Source organism: Nycticebus coucang, chromosome 13, assembly GCF_027406575.1.
Source record: "Nycticebus coucang isolate mNycCou1 chromosome 13, mNycCou1.pri, whole genome shotgun sequence".
In the NCBI taxonomy this organism is placed as follows: Eukaryota; Metazoa; Chordata; class Mammalia; order Primates; family Lorisidae; genus Nycticebus; species Nycticebus coucang.
The window spans coordinates 44302873-44329010 of record NC_069792.1 but is presented as its reverse complement, the minus strand read 5'-3'; the positions used below and the strand labels follow the sequence as shown (position 1 = coordinate 44329010).

The 26138-nt window shown below is 34.1% G+C and overlaps 1 protein-coding gene and 1 non-coding gene across 2 annotated transcripts in view; one reads left to right on the top strand and one right to left on the bottom strand.

Moving 5' to 3' along the window:
- MMP16 (matrix metallopeptidase 16) overlaps window positions 1-26138 on the top strand; it is a 306251-nt gene that overhangs the window by 197964 nt on the left and 82149 nt on the right. The window lies entirely within an intron of this gene.
- On the bottom strand, window positions 14720-14826 carry LOC128564069 (U6 spliceosomal RNA). Its single transcript, XR_008373958.1, has one exon. It is a non-coding gene; the product is annotated as a U6 spliceosomal RNA (small nuclear RNA).

Below are 26138 nucleotides of genomic sequence, written 5' to 3'. Positions count from 1 at the left end.
AATCCCATTGAATTCAATAGAATTGAATAGAAATCCCATAGAATTCAACCCCATTGACACATGTAATCACAGGAATGCTGGGAAAAGATCATGGGTTTAATGGGCAGCTGATTATCATCTACCACACCAATAAATTAGGAGGATAAACAATATAGTTGGATTCTATTTACTCTTTGAATCTGTGGTAAGTTGCTTACACATAATTCAGACAGATTCTGTCATATTAACCATTGTTTAGTTTCTGTTTTTCCTATTATAGTCTATGTAGAAATTTTCCTCCTAATTCTTCTTTTTTTTTTTATTGTTGGGGATTCATTGAGGGTACAATAAGCCAGGTTACACTGATTGCATTTGTTAGGTAAAGTCCCTCTTGCAATCATGTTTAAATCGTTTGTTTTTAAATGTAGGAATTAACAAAGCAAAATGAAACAGAAGTTTTAAATTTAGATATTTTTAACAGAATAAACAATGTCTTTTAAGTTTTCAAGAAAATCTAGTTGGTTTGAATTAATGATTTGATAGTTTTTATTGCTTAAATTATACAAGACAAATTAACAATTTTTACCTTAATTTTGTGCCTTTCTGTTGCCGAATTACACTTATACCATTATAACATTGGACATACTGCTATTTGGTAAATTCCTTATAGATTAACCAAGAGAGAACCAGCCATTGTCTGTTCTCACATTTGATTTATGACCCTCATCTTCAGTTTAAATCATGTTGTCAGAACACTCCTTTCCCCCAGTCTGTTGATTATATATTAGGGAAGCAGCAGAATAGGCCTTGTTACAACCCACAGTGGAGATTATGGTTTTGCCGTTTACTTAACACTTCATGAAACGTCTGTGGGCATAGAAGATCCCATTCCTGTTTGGCAAAGCTGTCCTAGAAACATGTGTTCTCAGGATTGGAAATCAACCTAAGACCAAGGAAATTCAACCTGCTTTCCAAGATTTAATTGAAAAGGTTATTTGACCACCAGGCAAAACAAAAGTAGGAAAAACAGACAGTAATTTTGAAGCTCTCTCTTCCGGTTATCATCAGTCTCTTTCAGTGATGTATAAAGAAGAAAACAATAAAACATAAAAACAAGAGTCAATTTAATTGCACATTAACAGTGTCCAAATATTCTAAATTAGCTTTATTTACTTAATTCATTTATTTCTCATAAGAAAAAGGTAAAATAAATTGTGTAATTACTTCCATTTGTCAAAGAAAGTAAGGAAGAAAGTTTGTTAATGTGCCCAAAGTTAGGTAGTTATTACTAACAAAATGATACCATTAAAAGAATACTGAAGAGTCCAGGAAAAGGAACATCTGTTTGAAGACTCAGGAGAAAAGGCTGTTACAGAAAGTATTTTATCAAATGAACCAGAAAAACAATATTGGACATGATCCAAAATACCCATTAAAAGTTTGCTCTGAAACAGGAATAGAAAACCCATTATTATTATAAAAACTGAATCTGTCATGTGGAAGAAAACCTTGGTACACTATCTCCAGAAAAGCATGAAGAGATAAAATGATGTGAAAGCAAGGGATAAAGAATATGGAAGACCTATTAAATAACTATAGCTTAAAAATTAAAGATTCTCTCAAAAGATAGAAGAGTAGACAATTTAAAGCAAAAGAAATAAGTAAATACATAACAGAAATGTCCAGTTAAAAAATGAGACAGTAGTATGCAATTCAAGAGTCATTCACTGCAAAAACTAATAAAATCAGTTCTGTGAATACATATATCCTATAAGAAAAAAATCCCATAAATCAAATCATTAGGCAGAAAAAAAAATAAAGCTAACAATTGTTATTTTTACCTTTGCTATGCAAAGTCCTAAAAAGACAATGGAGGAAACTGCACATAATATTTTTATATATTCTAATCACACACACATGTTCTTTGCAGGATTAAATTATCCATATAGTTTTAACATATTTCTTTTAAATGATAGTTGTTTTAGAAATCATGTGTCCTGAATGATTCTATAATTTATTAATAACATAATATAATGATAGAAACAACTTTTGGATTAGATATTTAGCATTTATTTACAATGTGGTGTTAACACAGAGGTCTGATATGTATTTTTGTAAGCTCATTCTTTAGTATTTTATCGATGGTACTATTATCAGCAGTGTGCTAGAAATCTAGAGAAAGACTGAAGATTATGTAAAATTCCAGCAAAAATATTAATGATGTATACTATCTTAAGAAAAGCAGAATAACATATAATTCAATTATTTCTAATATTGATTGTAAGAAGTAACAGAGACTCCTGAAATTCCTACTTCTTGAGGACTACATGTTACAACTAAAGAAATAGATCATCCATAAAGCATAATTTTTTTTTTTTTTTTTCAGAGACAGAGTCTTACTTTGTCACCCTCGGTAGAGTGCTGTGGCGTCACAGCTCACAGCAACCTCCAGCTTTTGGGCTTAGGCGATTCTCTTGCCTCAGCCTCCCGAGTAGCTGGGATTACAGGCGCCCGCCACAACGCCTGGCTATTTTTGTTGCAGTTTGGCCGGGGCTGGGTTTGAACCCACCACCCTCGGTATATGGGGACAGCGCCCTACTCACTGAGCCACAGGCACTGCCCCATTTTAAAGCATAATTTTTATTGACTATGTTGGCATCATATTTAGCAAAGGATACCTCAAAAACGTCAGTAAAATAGTGAGCTGACGCTGTAGTTTGAGGGGGTGGTGGTGAACACAGATAAAAAGCAAGAGACCCAGGGGAGGAAGTTGAATGAAGCTTCTGCATTATAATGCTGGCACTTGCATATGGACAAAATGTTCCTGTGCTTGTTGCACCCCTGTATCTACAGCTCCCTGTGTAAGGAAATATGAGTATACATCTATATAATGAATGTATATGTGTATATACATGTATGTGTGTGTATATATATTCCCTGTAGCAGATTTAGGCTCCCAGCTTTTGTCACAGTGGCTATAATGCAAGTAGAAGTTTATAATCAAAGACGACTAACAGCAGAATTAAGTAGAACATCATAAATGCTACAAACAATAGATTGACCTCCAAGAATTTCAGGTATTATAATTATAAATTTAAAATATATGTAATTTTAGGATAGGGTGTCATTTAAATGTTCAAGATAGAGTCTCTTTAAAAGGGAAAGAGAGAATGAGAGAAATGAAGTAGCATCAAGAGATATGAAAAAAGGCAAAACAGCTGAGAAATAGAACCTTAAATATGCAGATTCTATTAAATATGTAACAGAAAATTGCTATTATATATTTAATTACTATTACATATTTAATTATTTAATATGTAATAGTGACACAGTAAGACACTTTCTCAACAAAAAAAAAGAAAGAAAAAAATTGTACTCCATATATCATAGTGGCATCTAAGGTAATAAATAAATATTAAATATGTAATAGTAAGGAAAAAATATAATAATATCTGGATTAAACATCAGGGTAGGATTAGTTAAGGAAATAATTAGGGAACAAAATGGTTAAGTGTAAATAAATTCACAAATTATAGTACAGAGATTTAAAAAGATGAAAAATATGAAAGAAAGGTTAATAGGTAAGAAAAATAAGGGATGGCGCCTGTGGCTCAGTGGGTAGGGTGCCAGTCCCATATACTGCTGGTGGCAGGTTCGAACCTGGCCCCGGCCAAATTGCAACAACAATAGATAAGAAAAATAAGACAAAAAAATCTAATATACCACAATTAGAATCCCAGAAGAAGAAAATTAAGAAAATTCATAGAGTAATTGCTAAATATATTTCTTGATTGACAATTACCTAGAAATAAAAATACAAATCCACCAATAGAGAAAGTTCAGCATATTCAAAGCAGCATAAACTAAGCACATGCATGTGTGTAATACACGTGTGCACACACACACACTTATTTTGGAATAAATACAGTGTACCAAAGACAAAATACTGTCGTTGATTTCAAACTACATGCAGGTTTGTACTGCATGATGTGTCAGTCAACAATTGTATTTCTGGCCGGACATGGTGCCTCACACCTGTAATCCTACCACTCTGGGAGGCTAAGGCGGGTGTGTTGCTTGAGGAAGGCCAACCTGAGCAAGAGCAAGCTCCCATTTTTAGTAAAAAATAGAAAAACTAGCCAGGAGTGGTGGCAGGTGCCTGTAGTCCCAATGGCTGAGGCAAGAGGATAGTTTGAGCCCAAAAGTTAGAGGTTGCTGTGAGCTGTGACTCCACAGCCGTCTACCCAGGGTGACAGAGTAAGACACTTTCTCAATAAAAAAGAAAGAGAGAAAAAAATTGTACTCCATATACCACAGTGGCATCTAAGGTTATAAAACTATTCTTATTTTACATTTTCTATATTTTGATATGTTTTGATATACAAATACTCACCAAGGTATTACATTGTCAATAGTATTCGGTACAGTATTATGCTATATGGGTTTGTAGCCTAGAAACAATAGGGGCTATACCATGTAGTTTCGATGTGTAGTAGGCTTTACCATCTAGGTTTATGTAAGTGTACTCTATGATACTCAGACAAGAAAGTCACCTAACAACTCATTCCTCAGAATGTATCTCCATCATGAAGCAAGGCACTACTATATTAGAAAATTACAGGATATTAAAAGTAGAATATGTTTTGAAAGCACTCTGCAGGCAATTGTCAATTTTATTTAAATGATATTATTGTGCAAAATAAAACATGTACGTATATGTAATTAACAATTTTTTTTAACCTCAGGATTTGACTTATTCAGTCTAAAAGTTCTGTAAGCTCCATCCTACCTGAGAAGAGAAACACTTGGACATTTCTCTGTGGCAATGTTAGCTCGTATTTATTAAACTCACCATGTATAGGTTTTTAAATTGTAGGGAGTCTGAAATTGTGTCCTGGATATATTTAATTTTAAATTTTCTCATGCAAAAAAGTAAAATCCTGTTTCTGATTTAACACTGAAGTATTCAATTTCAGAGTTGAAAAGCTGTCTCAAGTAGTTTATCATTATATAAGACATCTCAAAATAACAATTCAATTTCTTTCAGCTTAGTTTTACATATATAAAATGGAACTTCATTCTGTATGAATATTCCATATTATATTAGTCTATATACAGAGAGAGAAATTATCAATCTAAATTTCATTTGTATGTTTTTATCTTAACTTCTTAAACCAGACTTTATTATTTTTTCTATGTTATAGTATACATTTTCCAAATATATACATACATGTGCCCACAACTCCTGATATATAAAATATATATGTATTTTAAATGGTAATTCATGCTCTTTTCTTTGAGTAAAATTAGCACTTTGTTAGAAGTTCCTTTCTTATCTGCCAAACATAGTGAGTTTTTAATACCCACCTGAACATTTTAACTTTATTAGTAAATGATGTCTATTGGGGCGGCGCCTGTGGCTCAGTGAGTGGGGCGCCAGCCCCATATACCGAGGGTGGCGGGTTCAAACCCAGCCCCGGCCAAACTGCAACCAAAAAATAGCCGGGCGTTGTGGCGGGCGCCTGTAGTCCCAGCTACTCCGGAGGCTGAGGCAAGAGAATCGCGTAAGCCCAAGACTTAGAGGTTGCTGTGAGCCGTGTGACGCCACGGCACTCTACCAAGGGCGGTACAGTGAGACTCTGTCTCTACAAAAAAAAAAAAAAAAAAAAAAAATGATGTCTATTGAATAGAATATTAGCTTCAGAAAACTTAGTATCATTTAGTTCTAGTAAGATTACACCGTCAGCACAGTGCCACAGGAAAATACTAATAAACAAACACATTTTATGTCATATTAAGTACTTTTAAATGATTATAGATCAAACCTGTTTGAAAGTTTTTTTTACCTAATGAAACTCTTCATTTATATACAGTTTTGAGGGAGTGATTTTATTGACAAAAATTTTATCCAGATGAATGGCATTAATGTTTTCTTTGGAAACATGTTGGGGAATTGTACGTTTCTGTTACACATGTTACATGGTATTTCGCATCAAGAGGATCCAGAGAAATTAAATTCCTATAAATTTAGTTTAAACTTCCAACTTCATGCCCTGCAATTAATAGATAGCCAGGTATCTTAATAATATTGAAATTCATTTATGTAGTTATTTTTTACAGCTCTCTTTTGTACCTATTTTTTGATCTTCACTTAATTGTTTCTTCATGAATTCCTGCTTGCAAAAGAAAATGACTGCATTTTACATTCACCCATTCCATCATAAAGTCCCAGCCAGCCCTCAAGACCTGTCTTCACCTAATCAGCTTACTAACCTTTTCCCGAGTCAGTGGCACACAACGCATATAAGACATTTTCTTTCTTTTTTTTTTTTTTTTTTTTTGTAGAGACAGAGTCTCAATGTACCGCCCTTGGTAGAGTGCTGTGACGTCACACGGCTCACAGCACCCTCTAACTCTTGGGCTTACGCGATTCTCCTGCCTCAGCCTCCCGAGCAGCTGGGACTACAGGCGCCCGCCACAGTGCCTGGCTATTTTTTTGTTGCAGTTTGGCAGGGGCTGGGTTTGAACCCGCCACCCTCGGCATATGGGGCCGGTGCCCTGCTCCCTGAACCACAGGCGCCGCCCAAGACATTTTCTTAACTATCTTAAGGACATAATGAATTCCTGTAGAGTAAACGAAATCAAACTAGATGTGAGCTGTCTTAGAGAATAAGCTTCCAAACAGAATATGTGATAAATTTTGCATTTGCTCAATACATCTAAAGCAATCCTTTTATTTAAGTGGATAGAAGGACTTCAAATAATAGAAAGATTTCTTAACACATTTGACCAAAGACACCGGGAGAAAAACAGGAGAATCTTTGAGGAAGCACTGGGAAATAGTTCTCTTTATCAGTGTTTATCATCAGCTCAGCTGATTTAATCTTAACCTAAATGACCCTGATTTATTTTCCAGCCTTGGTACATTCTTTTCTGAACACTCTCTCTTCATTCCGACACTGGAGGCTGGGAGGATGATAGGAAGAAGATCAGTGTGACCATACCCTTCTTCCAAGTTAAAGGTTGACCATCTCTTTTCAGGACCTTAACATTTTATGCTGGAAATATATCTGCTCTTTGGCTTAAGGAATCCTCAAACAGTAAGGTCCAAAATAGCAGATCAAAAATTGCTATTTTCATGCTTTTAAATAGCTTCAACTTCTTTATTTTCATGATGCTTTTCTGTATCCCAGCACATTTCCTACTCACATTGTCCTGGATAAATGACATCGATTTACTCATTATTTATTTTCTGTTTATTTACTTGTGTTGTTTATTTTTTATGAAGATTTGGAATATGTCAGGAAGTACATAGTGATGCATTAGTTCAACATTAATGTTTTCCAGATAGCTACTTAGTTGTCCCACTACTGTGGAATAGTTTAGTGTTTGTGCAGATTTGCTATTTGTATCCTTTTTCTGTACTCTCTGTTCTATTGCTCCATCTATTCATGAACCAGTACTATGTTGTTTTCATCACTGAGCCTTAGTAAATATTCTTATGTCTGGTAATCCCCTTTTTTTTTTTAAATTTCAGAATGTTATGGGGATACAAATGTTTTGGTTTCATGGATTGCTTTTGTACTGCTTACATCAGAGTTGTAAGTGTGCCCATCACCCAGAGAGTGTTCATTATACCATTGAGTATGATTCCCCCGTCCCTTTCTCCCCGCCTCCTGCCTGCCTGATTTCCATAGAGTTTTACTTCCATAATAAATAGATTGAGTTTTTAAATTCAAGATACTGCACTCTGTTTCCTGCCTTGTTTTTCTTAGAGTTGATCTAATGGGCTTCATCAGAATCTTTATTCTTTAAAAATACCCCCCAAGGCATATTTGCACTTTTACATATCTATATCTGTATATCTCCAGTTTGTACATATTAAGAACGAAAAGATACGAGTCTTGATAAAGAGGTGGTATTTTTCTCAATACCCATATCAAGCCTTTGACAGTAGAACAGTTACCAGTTCTACAATATGTGACATCTCTTACACTAATCTAGCCTTTGTCTCTCTATATGTGGAGCAATAAATAAAATTGAATTTAAAGACTATATCCACCATTTAAACAAATCAAATGCACCTGTTTCAACAACTGGCAAATAATAAACATTAAAATAAGTATTAAACATCAGTTTTTTCCTGATAACTACAGTGCTAATTGCACATTTTTTGAGTTAACATTTAGTCCATAATTTTAATATAGATTATGATATTTTAGTCATATAAACTATATACATTCTGTGTGTGAAATTTTAAAGAAAATAAAAGAAAATCACTTAAATAGCCTTTAATATTTTTATTCAAAGATAACTTAGCAAGGTCTAATAGATTTAATATCACTATCCTTAATAGATATGTTAGTTGGTAGAAGTACAATGTAAATCTGGACAGATAGATGTATAAAAGTTACAGTATTATTAATGGTTTTAAAATATGTCTAACAATTATATAGCTTTAAAATATATCTAATAACTAATGTCTAATGATTAATAATATTCTGCCATATGTTGACTATATTAGGATTGCTTTAATGGCCAAAATTTAGATTATGTTCAATATTAGCTGTTAGATATACTATAATGAATTTGTACATAATTTTTTTCCATTCTTATCATTTCTTTAAAATGGATTCTAATAATTATTTGGCCAAGATCATGAGCTTTTTGTAAGAGTTTGATATGTTGATAGATTATTTTTTCAAAATGCAGAAATAATTTACAGTCCTCCTAGCAGTGGAGAAGAGTAGACAGTCCATTGACTCTAAGCATAGCAATAACTGTTATAGTGATGGAAAATTACTGCCTAAATCAAAATTATAACAGTACTACTGGATATCAAGTACTGTTAGGTGGCATAGTTAAATTTTTATGTAATCTTTATGGCAACTCCATTATGCAGATTCTGTGATTATTCCAACTTTACAGATGGGGAAAGTGAAATACAAAGGGTTAGGTAACGTGTCTGAGGTCATGGTTTGTAAGCAGCAGTCAAGATTGTACCCTGAAGTTGGATGTCTGCACAGCACACAAGTTCAGTCGCTCAAAGCTACTCACCTGAGTTTTAACTGTAGTAATACTTGATTTTTCACCTTCACCAATTTGGTGGGTAAAAATTTAATTTCACTGTTTTATACATTTTGTTAATACTGAAAGGCACATATTTTGTAAGTATTATTCATTTGTATGTGCTTTGTGAATGTTCATTATTTTATGCCTGTGTCCCTGTGGGACCATTCTACTGAATTAATGTGTATTAATTTGTAAGGAATATTTCAGTAGAAAGGATGTTGATTGTTTATTTAATTTTCTCCCACTTGGTCATTTGCAGGAAGTGGGAGAGAACAAAACTGTCTACTTTCACACAGAATAAGGAGGATGCCTCTCTTTGACTTACCTATGGAGAGTATCTTTTACTTAATCTAGGTACCAGGTTGGCAGTAATGGGTTACTTTTCTTAGCATTGCATTTCATTTATTCTGTTTCATCACAAATATTTTATTGATAATTTGGGAGAGGCCAGTATTCAGATTTGATCTCAATGATAATTTAACTTTTGTAAGTTTTCTTTTTTTTTTTGGCCAGGGCTGGGTTTGAACCCACCACCTCTGGCATATGGGACCGGCGCCCTACTCCTTGAGCTACAGGCGCTGCTCAACTTTTGTAAGTTTTCAAATGGTACATCCATTTGTCTTCCTAAGGTTTCAAAATTTCTCTATTGTAATATGTACAGTACATTTCCTAATTTCTTAAGGCATAGAGCAGATAGTATTTTATCTATTTTCTTTGTTTAAATTTTTGATGTGAAATAATTGGTTTTCTGTGTTCTTGCAGGCAGCAGTTCTTTCTAATCAAAATGTTATGAAATATTCTTGGTAAGGTTATTAAGACTTCTGAAAAAATAGAAAAATATTATAAAGAAGTTGGTTATATATTCAGTATCTCACAAAAATTAATTCAGTAGAATTTTATTTATAGCAACAGTGGAAACCAGATTAATTTTATCTTCACAGTGTCTGTAAGTGCATAAATTACAATTTGAGTTTAAGTCATATGGTGGCTTTCGTGGTGCTTCTAAAATATGTCTAAAAATTATTTGACAGTTATTCTATTGAATCATAAAGCATAATGCCTTTCTTAATGAATATGGACCATACTTAGTGACTTACTTCTAAGAAATAGAATGTGGTGGCAGTGACGGTATGTGACTTCTGCAACTAGATCATAAGAAGAACGTACTAAGGGTGCCTGAAAAAAGTACACATATTTTAAGAAAGGAAAAAACTGTATTAAAATTACAATATTCAAAATATACTGATAACAAAAAATTAATACAAGTCCCATTTGAGCACCTCTTCTAATTGCAGAAGTCAATCATGGCTTTAGTATTCCAATTTTAATACAGCTTTTTCTTTTCTCAAAATGTGTATGCATGTGTTAGGCACCTTCTGTAGCTTCAATCTGAAGCTAGCACCCACCCACCCATCCTTTCTGTCTAACTCTTCCTCATTCCCTCCTTCCTTCTCATGGTATTTGCCTTTAGAATCCAGTCACTGTGTTTTACAGAAACCCAGGCCGTGTGCTAAGACCTGAGTGGAAATGGACCTCCCCCAGAAGTAGCCCCACTTTGCAAGTTATGTGAGTGCCACTTACACTGGAATAGATCCTATGGCTCCAGTCAAGTTTTTAGGACAATGCAGATCCAGTCTGTATCTAATTGCAGTCTTCTCAGAGACCCCAAGGCAGAAGTGCCTGGCCAAGCAATGCGCTCATTATGGGAATGTGTAGGAATTTATCTGCAGAAAAAAATAATCCAAATGAGACATTAAAAAATGTCATAATCTGAACAATCATCTGTAAGTGAAGAAATTATTTGGTGCCAAAATAACCAAGAGATAAATTAGAGAAATAAAAGCAGTTCCTTGTCCAAAAATATGTTTAGAATTTAAAATATCAAAAGCATTTAAAAATCCCTTTATTGCTCATTGGCAAGGTCAAAAAAAGTGTTAAGGTTAACTAGATTCTTTTAGAAAAATGGTTAAGATTTACTAGATTCACTTAAAAACTTAAACGTCATGGCTGTGATGACAGAGCTTATAGCAACCCATTATTCCTATGGAAATCAAGAAAGACAGATAAAATAACTTGCATATATATGTATTGTGTATGTGTGTGTGGTTAAGATATCAGAGGGCTTCCAGGATTAAATACAATTACTCAGATACATAGTATAAGGAGTGAAATCTAGACAGAACATCTTAAATGCAGCCAGAAGAGGCAATTTTTTTAAAGAGGACTTTTGCTTAAGAGACAAAAAATAGCACTGGTATCTGACTTCTCAACATTAACATTGAAAGTTAGAAGATAATGATATGATATCCTTAATATGTTTACAGGTTGAATATCCCTTATGTAAAATGCGTGGGACAAGAAGTATTTGGATTTTGGACAGTTCGGTGGGAGGGGGCTTGGAATTTAGAATATTTGTTTTGCACTTACCAGTTGAGCATCCCCGATCCAAAAATCTGAAATACAAAATGTTCCAACGAGTGTTTTATATAGTTTGACATTCATAAAGCTTTGCATCTGGAATATTTTGAATTCAGGTTTTAGGATTAGGGATACTCAACCTATAAAGGCCAACCTAAAAATTCTCTTTCATCAAAAACATGTTTACAAAATTAATGCAAAATAAGGAAATTTCTAGATAAAGAAAATACAAGGTAATTTATTGATAACAGATCCACACTAGAATAAATCCAAATGATTTCTGGCAGATGGACATGTAAAAGTCCAAGAATAGCCAAAATAGTCTTGAAAAAGGAAAAGCCTCCATAGAAGACTTATAGTAGCAGATATAAGACTTTAAGTAAAAACAAAAAGCCCCGGAGTGATATATGGGTATAAGGTTTGATAAGGAGACTTCATTCATGAAACAGAGTAGAAAATCCGGTAATAGATCGACAAATCAATAGTTCTTACGTTTAATGAGATATCATGATATACCAATACAGTAAGGGAAAGATGGCCTTGTTAGCATATAATTCAGTTTCAACTAGATAGCTGCATGTATAGAAAAGATGAATGTTGACCCCAAACATCACAGTCTCCATTTATAATGTGAAAGTTAAAGTTAACAAAATCTAAAATATAACCCAGAAATACATTTTCATAACTGTATGTATGGGAAAATATACAAAATATTTTAAGCAGGAAGGAAAAAAAGCATCAATCATAAATTAGACTTCATTATTATTAAGATCATTTGTTCATTTCAAAGGAAAGCACCATTAAAAGTATTAAAGATGAGTTATTTACTTGGGATAGGTATTTATGATATAAAAGAATCATATATGGAACACATTGTTGGGTGACAATTTTTATAAAGTTCTTACATTTCTAGCATCATGCAAGTGAGAAATACCTACCCTTTTTCTCTAGGCTGCCTTTTTATAATATCTGGAAAGGAAATATTGTATCCCTCTGGAAAAAGAATTTACTGCCCAGTATAATTAGCATAATACCTACTAGAAAAAAAAATTAGGTGTGCTTACTACCCTTTATAAAAGATTTTAGTTCCCTAATTTCAGAGTTCTTCTTTAGTGCAGCACACTGAATGTGCAGGTATCTATCTGGATACACGGACATTACCACCTGGGAATTGAGCTAAGGGAAACTAATACGAACATACTGATTCTCATGATGCTTGCTCTGTCATGAGTAATAAGATCCTCTGTGTTTGACCCACACATCTCATGTTCCCTTCCAGCATCCAGTAAAATGTGGCAGGCTAACTTCTTATCTTTCAAACAGGGGATAAGCTCACACCCTTCACAATCTTTTGACAATGCCAACATGTCAAAATGAAATAGGTAACCCACTGTATAAATGGGCAAAGTATTTGAAAAAGCATCTCACACACAAAAATACACAAATAAGCTTAAGAAAATCTTTCCATATCATCAGTCAACTAGACAACATAAATCAAAACCACAGTGAGATACCACTCATCCTCCTGATTTGCTAGTAAAAAGATTGACTCTAGCAATTGTGCGTGAGAGTGTGGAACTCTAGGAGCACCATATAATCCTGGAATAAAAGAAAAATTTATTATATATACAATATAAGACGTATATACCCATACACATATGTACACACACACTACTGACGCTATGCTGAATATATGCATATTCAACAAGCATTTTATTGTGTATGTGTTTGTGTGGGGGTGTTTGTGAGTATAGTGTAGTGTGGTGTATATGAAAAGATACGTAGTAGAATGTTCATAGCAGCACTGTTTTTAATAGCCCCAACTGGAACAGCTCCAATGTCCATCAGCAACACAAAAGACAGATAATTGGGCAGCGCCTGCAACTGAAAGGGGTAGGGCGCCGGCCCCATATGCCCCATATGCTGGAGGTGGAGGGTTCAAACCCAGCCCCGGCTAAAAACCGCAAAAAAAAAAAAAAAAGACAATCTATATTATTATTTTTTCAAAAGAATACTACACAGTAGTGAGAATGAACAAACTTTATATAAAACCATGAATGAATCCCACAGTAAGCTTACTTTCAACAAGTTATCTGTGCAGTTTGATTTCTTTACTGTAAAGTTCAAAAACAAGCAACCTAATCTTTGGTGACAGGAAGATGGTAACTGTTCCTTTGGGGACACAGTGTCTGGGAAGGAGACAAAAATAGGTGGATTATTTGCATTTTTCTATTTGTGATGTGGGGATTGACTGCATACATTTTTTAATTTGTAATGATAACTGAAATGTACACTTAGGATTTGGACAATTTCATAATTTTGTATATTTTACATTAATGAAGAAAATTACTTAAAAATTTTAATACAATTAAATTGAGGAAGACGTGGAGACCCACACGGATACGGCAGTCCTCTCTGGTTTTCAGGCATGTTCCCAACATACTTAATATGGCTGCTTCTTTACTTTCGCTTCACTCGTTCAACTGAAATTTTCCATGCACCTGTCTGAAGTCATCATTAACTTTGAGTTGCCAAATCTATGAACTTGTTTTAGGTCTCTTTCTTAACATCTACTTTTATTTAACCTCTGCTTCATTAAAACTTTTAGCTCTACCTTCCCAAGAGGCTGCTCACTCTACAGTCTACTGTTTGAATTCAAGTTAACTTTTCATGATTTCCTTCTCTTTCAACCTTCTCTGAGTTTTGACCCAGGGATTTTATTTTATGTTGGTTTATAGTCTTTCCATATCCTTTTTATGCCTGTTTACTTCCATAGCTTGCACTACTTATATAATAAAAACTTGTAAACACTTTACTGCTAAGTTACTTTTCCTTTGCAAGGAAGGAAAGTGTTTTCTTGCTGCAAACCCAGATTTCACTGCCCATGGGAATGTCAAACTAAATACATTCAAAAGATAACTTATCATGTCCCCAGACTTGCTGTAGTTTTTATATTCTTTGCCTTTGATAGTATGACAACATGCATCTGATCGTCCAAACTAGAAACCTGGTGTTATGCTGGTCTGTGTTTATTTGTTTGTTTGGATATTTGATTTGATTCTTTGCTCTTTATCCCATTTAGTCCCTACAATAAATTGATCACATTGATTCTTATCTTTGAGTCTCTGTTAAGCCATATCTCCCTTGCCATCTGTGACTCCTGTGCCTTGGTTCAGATCTTTATTTCTCACAGAGGCATTTTTTTTTTTCTGACCAAAATGTTTAATTAACAAAAAATATTACAATAGCAAAAAATATGGACCACTTCACAAATTTGCGTGTCATCCTTGCGCAGGGGTCATGCTAATCTTCTCTGTATCGTTCCAATTTTAGTATATGTGCTGCTGAAGAGAGCATGCTCACACAGGCATTTTGATTAGAACCCATTCGATGATATAGTCATAATAGAACTGTTAAATTTCTCATCTTCACTAACCTATCTATACACACTTCTATCTTAGAACCTGCAACACTTGTAAAACACCCGTGAATTTGTTTACACATCTGTCTGACATTTATAGTCTGAGGCTGGTACCTTGTCTTACTGGTCTCAGAAGCTACTGTGTCTGAAACATTTTAGTTGCTAACCATATGGTTATTGAATTGATATCTCTGTGATTTTTACTGTTTATATGTTTCTCTCTCTCTTTTTTTAAAATTAATTTCCTTTACCAAACTAAGCTCCTTGAGAATCAGGTCAATATGCTTAATCTGATACTCAATAAATGTTTGCTTGATGAATAAATGCATGTAGCGGAATTAAGTTTGGCTGAAATAAACTTTGATTAGTAACTTGTAAAGGACTAAAAGATTAATAAAAGAGCTTTAAAGTAGTTCAAAGGGAAGGGATTCTATAAAGAATCCATGGAATGATTGTGAGATAGTGAATTAATTTTAGAAAAAGAAAATATTTATTCCGTATCCTTTTTTAATGATGGAAAAGCTTATTTGGGACAAGTCTATTCATATGCTTTTCTGGACATGAACAGACTGAGGAATAATAAATCAAAGAGCTATCAATCTAATGATACATTAGGATAAGACAATAATAAGCCTCAGTATAATGAGTAGCATCAGATCGAGGTTGTTTATAGAGTGGGGCAAAAAAATAAAGTTTAACAGATCAAATATCTAGCCAGGCAAGAAGATAGAAAAAAACATCAAGTAGATACAAAAAACATTTTTATTAAATAAGTTACTAGGTAAACAGTGATATTGTCTTTAGAAAGGGTAATACCAGAAAAATTAATTGGAATGTGTGTAAGATAATTAAGAAGGCAGGTAGAGAAGAAATACATGGATTCAAATTATTTAGATTTTCAAGATTTTTTGACAATATACAATACCAAAGCCCACAAAACATAATCACTTTATCATGTAAAGGAAACTGGCTTACCAAGTCGAAAATCAAATGCTTAGAAAATACAGGCACTTCTCTGAGTAAAATTGTTTCTTGGGAAGATCTGTTGTAGATATAGTATAATTTGGAAGAATTTGAGTACCTTTCAGTTTGAAAACTTCCTGGATAGTGAATGTCCAAGGACAAGGGAATAAAAATAAAATCTTTTTATTTACATAAATAGTAAGAAAGACATTTTTAATAATCTAAAAGCTATGTATCTTTAATAGTTTTGTGGCCCAAAGGAAACTCTGGGATTTTTTTTTGTTGTTGTTGTTAGAATTTGTGACATATTATTTAAGTTGGAGTTTTCTAATTAGCTGTTAAGAAGCATACATTATAATTTGAAATTATATATTTAAATGTACATTTTTCCTGAAGTGTTGTACATTTCTATACAGTAGTGCCTTGCTTTTTAAAGGTTTTGGTGCTTTTGGAAGCTCTGATTAGTTATTGTACCTTTGTTTATTTCCTTTAGGATGGTCCCCAATGAACCACCTCTCACTAATCATTTTTTTTATAGCAGAAAACTGTGGTTAATGTTCTGCAAACTGATGATGAATTGCAGTTCATTTTCTTTGCTTTTTTATATAGTTGAATTGAAGATCATATCACAAGATGAAGGTCAGCAGGATACAAAATGACAAAAATGATTATAATTAATATGTTAGATAATGATATGATGGTTATCATAATGGGAACTATGATAATTAAAGAAAAGCATAATGAGATTTTTATATTAACATTTGAAATGCTATTTGTCACATTGTTAATTCAAATTCCAAGTGTTTCATTTAATTCTGCATCATTATTTTAAACTCTAATCTTGTTTGTACAAAAATTTGGTTACTGGAACTTGAATCACTACTCTGAAATATATCTGCATAATCTCTTTGTCAAGAATACAGAGGGATGATTCTAGAATGCTTATAAAATGTGAAGAGTGTGACTGCTCTGCAGAATGACATGAAAAGTATGTTCTTCAGAAATCAACAAATATTACAAGTCAATCATAAAAGTTCAGCGTAATCATCACTAGCTCCTGATTCTCCAGCTGGTATAGAACAGTAATTGAGGAGGGCTCATGAAACTCATAGTGTAAATGACAAAGATGAAACACCCCTTTATTTCTGTACAAGTCTTGGGAGAATTCTGAACCCAAACACCTCATTTCAGAATTTATCACATGAGATCTGCTCTATAATTTTTCTGCATCTGAGAGTCATGTTGCAAAGTGGCAGATTTTGAAGGTTATAATTTTCTTTTAAAACCACATTTATTAAAGTTAACAACAAGATAATTTTTTCCTATGCTCAAGTAATATGAATTACTAAAACAGTGTGTAGAATAAAAGTCATCACAATCTAATAACTTGTCGTTATTGTAGAAGATAAAAAAGGCGAAGCGTTGAAGGGAGAAAAATTGCTGACTTTGAAGACAATAAAATGGTGTTTGGATCCTGGCTCTGCCAGTTACTAGCAATATTGCTTGTTATTTATTTAACATTTTTGGGTATTGGTTTCTTCCAAGGGAAAATGTAAATGGAAGACTGTCTCATGCACAGTTATTACAATGATGCAATACTTAGTATGAAATATCTGAAACCTAGAAGCTGCTCCAAAATGGTAGCATTCACTAATGTTTCTAATGCTGGCTATTTCAAGATAGCCATCAATGAGCTACCTCTTACTAATCATGCCCTTACACAGTGACTCACATCTAATGACAAGAATATAGAATATGTGATGGTAAATCACTTATAAACGGTGGCAAATTCCATCTCAGGCAGTCTTTCTTTCTCTCTTATCAGTCACTGTTGATGAAGGCAGATGACATGTCATAAGATTTAGCCAACTTAAGAAAAGAGCCCAGGTAGAGAGGACCACACCTCTGTCCAACAGATGGCATCATCTAAGGCTTGCCACCTCCTCCTTACTGGGCTTTGCAGTGCAGCAGCCCCTATTCAAACCTCTTGACAGCTTGAGCCAACAGTTTGACTCAAACAAACAAAAAATCTTGGTGTCAAACAACCTATTTAAGCTTCTGTCATATTCCTAATACACAGAAATTGTGAGGCCAGTAAGGGCTTTTGTTTTAAGCAGTTACTTTTTTATGTAGCAATAGCTACCTTAAACAACGTTATCATATTGAAATTGTTTACAAAGTACAATTGAAAAATTACATTGTAAAGAGTTTTTCCAAAGCTTTGCATGTATTATACCTTACTATTATGTACATACAAAATTTTTAATTTTTACCACTTTTAAAAATTTTCCTACAGCTCAAATAACTTTTGGTAACTACACTTTGTTAGAATAACTTACAAAATAGAATAACACAAAGCTAGGGAAAATAATGTGAACATAGGTTCTGTCTCTGAAGAAGATAGGAAAATTCTATCTCTGAAGAAGACATAGCCCTTGCACTAATAAGTAATGTGGTATAATCAGAGGGGTCATCCATATACGGTTCAGTTCTCATTTCGTAACACTGAGAGCACAGAATTGTTCAATCACAATAAAGCACATGCTAAAACTTTTAAACAATGAGAGAAAAGAAGCAGGTGCTTTATTGCATTTATATATATAGGGTAGCAGCATGAAGAAAGTGAAAGAGGTAAAATTAATCTACTTTGTTAGGGGGACTGTTAACAATTAAGTTACGTGTTGATGAATAATGGTAGATAGGTTGGATAGGAAAATTTGAACCAGACTATGGAAGGTAGTTTTTAATGGGTAATTTGAACTGTAGTAAGAAACTATTTTAGGATTTTGAGCAATGGAGTTCTGTGATGATACTCATGTTTTAGTAACATCTCATATGTTAACAGCATATAAGATGATAGGTGTCTAGTTGTAGCAAGTTCCCCAGAGACCTTTGTCATTGGTCATGCAATGGACAATAAATACTCGTGTTATTAAAGCTCGTGGAAGCTAACAGTCCATGAGCAAGTATTAAAGGAAAGGACATTCTTTTTGGCATCAGCATTGGTTTTCTTCTTTTTCATTTTGTCATGTTACATACATATCTTCTGCCTTAGTTTAGGTGATGTTGTTTACTGAGGATGTGTTTGTGTGTGGGGGGGGGAGAAAGTAAAATAAATTATTGCAAATCATAACAGGGAATACATACCTGGGTAATGCTTGCCTATACCATCTGCCACCTTTTCAGTTATTTGCTCCAAACCTTTGTTTCTTCAAGTGTTATCTGGGGGGTAATTTTAATCTACCTTAAGGGATTTTTGTGAGGATTAAGTGTCTGGGCCATTATAAGTACTTCATGGTTGTTAATTTTCGTTCCCCTTTTGTAAATGAGGAAACCACTTCCCAACTAATTAGGTCTTTTGCAACTAGAACATAATTAAAAGTAAAAGAAATCTCAAAATCAGGGATTTATAAGCCTTTTTTTTTTTTTTTTTTTTTTTTTGTAGAGACAGTCTCACTTTATGGCCCTCGGTAGAGTGCCGTGGCCTCACACAGCTCACAGCAACCTCCAACTCCTGGGCTTAAGCGATTCTCTTGCCTCAGCCTCCCGAGTAGCTGGGACTACAGGCGCCCGCCACAACGCCCGGCTATTTTTTTGTTGCAGTTCGTCAGGGGCCAGGTTTGAACCTGCCACCCTCGGTATATGGGGCCGGCACACTACCGACTGAGCCACAGGCGCCGCCCTAAGCCTCACCTTTTAAAGTCAATATTTCTAATACATTTTTAAGTTTCCCTGTTTGCTAGAAGTTTTCAAGACCACAATGAAGTTATTATACAATTTATTTTTATAGAATGTTTTAAAATTATGGAACGTAAGTGCTGTCTGTATTCATTGCTTTATTTACAACCCCCCCAACACACACACACACACACACACACACACACACACGACATTTAGGTTATGTTTCCCCTCTAAGTCATGTATCCTAGAAAGAAAACAATCTCCAGAACACTAGAAATTCTTCACCACATTGCTAGCAGAACGTTCTGCCAACTCATAAGTTAAAACTATTGCATTTCACATTCTTATTTACTAAATAAAAATTCGACAAAATATCTTGCCGAACCTATGATAAAATAAATTTAAATGTGAATTTTAAATGCTGAATATGTTGAATAAATCACATCCTGATGTAAAGCATATCTATCCTTAAAAAAAGAAATGTCCTTTCATTTTTGCTTCCATTTTTATCCTGCTATTTCAGTTTCATCATTCTATAGGCAAAGTAAAGAAAGCAAATAAGGAAGACACTTAGGTTACATCACATCCTTTTGCATGATCCAGAAATATATTTCAGAATTTGCTGTGTGAGCAGCAGGCCTGAATCTCCTGTTTTTATTGATATGTGTCATATAAATGTCTACTTTAAAGTCCACTACTTCACTAAAGTATTTTGGTAAACTGTTTTATCTAACTCTCACTAATATTGAATGCACAACTAGTTATCAAATTTGCGATTCTACATTTTATTTTTTCAGCTCACACACTGAGGGTAATTTATTGATTGAATAACATTTTGCATGTGTTATATCACTTCTTGGAGCACAACTATGAGCTCAATGACTGTGCTGAGATGAGCATTGTAGAAAGCAAATACATTTGCCTTTTCTTATCAGCATCAATAGCTTTAATGAATTTGGAAATTATTTTTGAAAATGAAGTACTCTTTTGGCAGAAATTCCTGCGTTGTTGATGTACTCTCTAGGTAAATTCACTCTGTATAGCTCAGCAAGTTAATGTGTCAGCCATTCCAATGGCAAGTATAACGTCCATAATGTGCTAAAAAAAAACACAACAAAAACAAGTTTTTCATACACATATGTATAATATACACAAATATAGGAAGCGTCCTGGAAAAATACCTGACTATGTTAAGGTACTGTTATAATTGATGTTATATTTTTTGCACACATTTTCATCTAGTTATATTACTGAGTATCTTCATGAAAAAAAAATGCAGGCTTAAGAAAGGAAGGAAAGAGGGTTATTTTAGATTAAAAACAAAATGAAAACATTCTTTAAAAAAATGAGATTAAAGAAGGAGCACTTCTTTTGTAAAGCAAAACAGGTTCTCTGGAGAAGAGCTTCAGTTAGGGCAAAAAGGGAAGACGGCATCAGCAGCACAGATTTGGATGAGTTGGGATAAAGTCATTGCAGCTTCTTTATTTGCTGCTGTTGCTTACAGATTAATCTTTCCAAAAAGTTGTTTATAACATGTTAATAAATCTATTTACAAATACATGGGTATAAAGGTTTGTTTTTGTTGGCTTTTGCCAACAAAACAGAAAAGTATCCATACCTAAACCATGAGGTCTGCTACACTACAAAAATGAATTATAGGTAGCAATAAACTGAGAAAAAGCAAAATTTGGCAACCAACTAAAATTCTATACCCCTCCAACTTTTAAATGCTGTAATTCTTTAATCTACTCCTACTTTCAGAAAATAAGCAGTTGTACTTGAAATAGATTGATTGCTTTTACCCATGTAAATGTATTTGGATTCAGAGACGCTGTGTGGGTTTACTCTGAGGACCACACACACTCACTCTGCCAGGTGTCCCAAAGGTCATCACACACAGGAAATTTAACAAACTCATATTTTATGTTGTATTTTATATTTTTACATTTATATATCAACACCTAGAGAAATATTTTATAAATATTTGATAAAATTTTGTAATAAATATTTTGTAAATAAAGGTACATTTAGCCCCAATTTCCCGTTTTCCACATGTATGTGTGTGTGGTGACCTGTGGGACACCTGTAGTGACTCAGTACTCAACTACATCTAATCAGGTCTTCCTGTAACACTTTTTCACTTGCTTCCTGGTTAATTCTCCCTTGCTACATCCCTGATATTGGAATTTGAACATCCCTTCTATGAAAGTTGCTATTCTAGTCCTCAAGAGTCAGGAATTTTAACCCTCCTAGACTCCAATTTTTGTTCTTCTTTAAGAAATGGAAATGAACTAGAAAACTACCTTGGTCTATCCACCTGCCCTAAAGAGTCTCACCACCCTCTCATCTCCTTAGGTTCAGTCTAAAAATACTTTCCCAATATTGTCCTGGGGATACATAGTCCTGATTATCCTTATAAAGTGTAGGGAGGAGTTTGAGTGATGTGACTAGGAAAGCTTTGTTTGCTAATTGACACTAATCACTATGAGGCTCCTTCCTTCCCTTAGAGAGTAGGAGATAGGGGTCCTGTCACACTTGATGATTACATTTCAAAGGGTTAGCTCCCAAGTCTTTGAGAAAAGTCATCCCTAATTTGTAAATGTGGCTAGAGGCTAGGCGATTTGCATCTTAAAGAGGCAGAGAAGAATTTGTAATTGCAGGTTTCCTAAAGTAAATGCTTTAAGAAAAGGGAGGTCAGGAGCCTACAATCAAGAAGAAACCTATCTGAAGTTTAGTTTTATTGAGAAGAAAGTTAAGGACATCTTGGTCATACATAAAATAAAATCCACAGCACACATCTCAAATTCAATTGCTATGTAAATCACCTTCTATTTATGCTTTAATCAGTTCTTTCCTTAGTGTTATGATCAGAAGTTCCTCTCTAATGTAAAATAAGTTTCTGGTGTCCAAACATTTATGCCAAAAAAGCAGCGATTTTGCCAGCAAAATAAGTTAAATAGTTTGCTAATTATTCTATTTTATATGCAAGCATACACTGGCTTCCATGTTTATGAAAGTTTTCATAGACAGTCTGGTAGGAAACAAGCGTTTCTCCATGGCATACATGTAAAGAATGTCCTTGATCTTGCAGCTGTGTACTCTATTTAGGGAAGACCATGCCTTTTCAAATACTTCCTCTTTGCATCACAGTAGGCCCAATGCCCTTCCTCAAAAAGAGCTAACCCATCTTGTTGTTGTAAGCCAGCACTTGTGTATAGCAGCACAGTATCATTGGTGTCACACTAAGCCTTTATAGCACTTGTAGGACAAGTTCACATCCGCCAAGCGCAGGTATATAGTAAATTACATATGGGAATTATAGCCTAGATATGCCAATACAGTAAAATAAATGAAACATTTACACATTTTTGTACCATTTTGTGCTGATCATTCATCATGCAGTTAAACACAAAATTTGCACAGAAAATGGCCAGGAGGCCTGTAATTCTGACTTACTGGGGGAGGCCAAAGCAGGAAAATTTTTGAGCTCTGGAATTCATCACCAGCCTGAAAATACCAAGACCCCGTTTCTATTAAAAAAAAGAAAAATTAGCCAGGTGTCTTAGGACACACCTTGTCGTCCCAGCTACCGGGAAGGCTGAGGCAAGAGGATGGCTCGAGCCCAGGAGTTGAGGATGTGGTGAGCCATGATGATGCCACTGCACTCTATCCAGGGCAAAAGAGTGTGACTCTGTCTCAAAAAGGAAATTTAAGGTACTATGTGCAAATAATGTGAAATATTTACAAATGAATCTTAAATGGACTTAAAAAATCATAACTAGTATACTTTGAAAATTGAAATCAAAATCTAGGTTAAGGTTTGCTATTTTGGCAAAAATAAGAAGAATATATAACATTTACATGGAATTCAGTGAGTAAGGGGTTATGGCCAACTCTAATTTAATAATGAGAAATAGCAAAATTCAAAAACTTATTTCAGCCATTCTATCAGTGTCACATGTTCTTTTTCAGTTTCTGTTTCCTTTATCACCACTCGAGTTTAGGACCTCATCCTCTAACAACTCTGACTGCGGAAGCACTCTTATAACTGCTTCTCTGCCTTCAGCCACTTCCCCGCTCCAATCATACCACAAATACTAAGGCCAGATGGACAGCAATATCATTTCAGTATCAAACTTTCATAGTATTCTGTTGTCTCCTCCATATTGATCACCCTCTTAAACCTAGCTTGCAGAACTCTCCCAAAATTGATCTCAGTATATTTCTCAGCCCTGTTACTCACACATTTACATGGTGCACTAGTTTTGATAAAGTCAGAACGTTATTTAAGCACCTGTTCTTATATATAACAGGCTTATGACCTTCTGTAATCCAGTGTACTGGAGCATCAATGTCTTTTCATCTAATTTAGTATTTACCTTGAAAGTTTGTTGTAAAGTTTATTTATTATAGGAATATGAGTAGTAGAAGAAGTAGTTGTTATTTTTGCTGAAACTACAACTTTGCATTCAACTATATTTTAGTCACTGTGCAAAATACTGTATGTGTGTGATGTTACTTAACCTACCAACAACTGTATAAGAGGTGATGATAGACCTACTTTATAAATGAAGAAAATGGATCACGGAAAGTTTAGTCATTTACTAAATTTATACAGTCAATAGCTGAGTCAGGAATTTAAATTTGGCTTGTCTGTTTGTATGTGTGTGTGTATGTATGGCATACAGTGTGCAAAGTGTGATGATTACATATGTACGTACACACCCATTGTGAAATGATTGCCACAATCAACTTAGTTAACACATCTATCACCTCATCACTATTTATCTTTTTTTTAATGATGAGAACACTTAAAATCTACACTCTGGATAAATTTTAAGTGTACAACACAGTATTGTTAACTATGACCATCAGGCTCTAGAATAAAATCCCCAGAACTTATTCTGCTTATCACTGAGAATTTGTGTTAAAAGATAAGGTAAAAATAATTCCATAATGGAATGCAATACTTCATGATGCATTCATATTTCTTGGGAGAAGTTCCATGGTTTCTCAGATTCTTTAAGAAGCTTATGAGATCAAAAGAGCTCAAGAGTTACTGAATTAATCTCTCAGTTGCTATATTAAGAATAATAGCCTAGGGTGATTTATCTTTGGAGTCCCAGACACTTGTATTTTCTGGTACACAGTAGAAAAATCAATTATATGTTAAGATAAATTATTTATCAATGGTACAATAATTCTATATAGCATTCCTTGCACACAGGTAATTAGTAATTTGTAAAGTAGTATATTATATATCTATGGTTGCTGGTAGTCTGGAAGTTATAGCATGAAAACCAGGATTACTATACAAATAATTTTTTGTTATTCAAATAATAATTCAAACAATAATACAGCACATAATTCAGATCACTTCCTGAAAAGTGGCTTTGCAATTTATTGTATGATTACTTTTGTGTAGGCAATAATTATAATTTGTCTTTTGTACATCAGCCACAATGATAGCCAAGTAGGCCTCCGGAGTCATCCTGACCAATCAGACTGAGCTGCCCAGGGGGAAAGTATAGGACAGATAAACCACACATAAATAAGTAGCATGACACACACTGAAAATGTTCTTAGGATCTTAGCTAAGCTCAATAGGAGAGGAAATAAAAAGTCTTCATTTCTGTCATCATACAATTAGCCATATCCAATCTTGCTTTCTTTTTCAGCGTGACTTTTCTGAATTAAGTGAAGACATGTCTAATCCACTAAACACATACTTTGTATTCAAACTATAGCCTAAAGGATTAAAAAATATTAGTACTTTAGAAAATATTCTTAATACTTTAGAATGGTTATCTAAATATTTTTCTAGGCTTTTTACTTCCCCTGGCTAACATAGACCTAATTTATAAAGTATTGGTTCCATGAAAAAATATAAATGTTTGGTGCTTGTATAGTTTTTTTGAAAGTATTTTTATTGATTTTGGAGACTTATTACATGGCAATTTTTTTTCCTCATATTTAAGTGCCTAATGTTTAATTGTGCCTTATTAGCATACATTAATGGCATGTAAACAAATCTAACCACATGCAAACAGACAGTCCTAACATTCCCAGCAAACCTTCTCAATTGCTGAAGAAATGTTTATAAATTTTTAAAAGTGCAAATCTATCTAATATGCCTTTCTCCTAATTGTAGCAATATTGATTTTTCACCCTCTTTGAAAAATATTTCTTTGCTTTCTTTGCTAAGACTTTTACACTTAAAGTTAGAAGCAATGAAAATCAAGAAAACATTTTGAGCAGCCAGACAGGATTGGATTGAGGATTTTCTATGTACTGAATTGTGTCCTCACAAAATTCATATGTTGAAGTTTTAACCTACAGTGTATTTGGAGATGGAGCCTTTGGGAGGTAATTAAGATGAGGTCATGAGGGTGGGGCCCAGTAGATGGGATTAGTGCCCTTATCAGAAGAGGCCCCAGAGAGCTTGCCCTCTCTCTGTTTATCATGTAAGGACACAGAGAGAAGGCAGCCATCTATAAGCCAGGAAAAGGGCCCTCACTAGAACCCAACCATGCTAACATCCTGTTCTCAGATTTCTGTCTTCCGGAAATGAGAAAATACATTTTTGCGGTTTAAGCCACTCAGT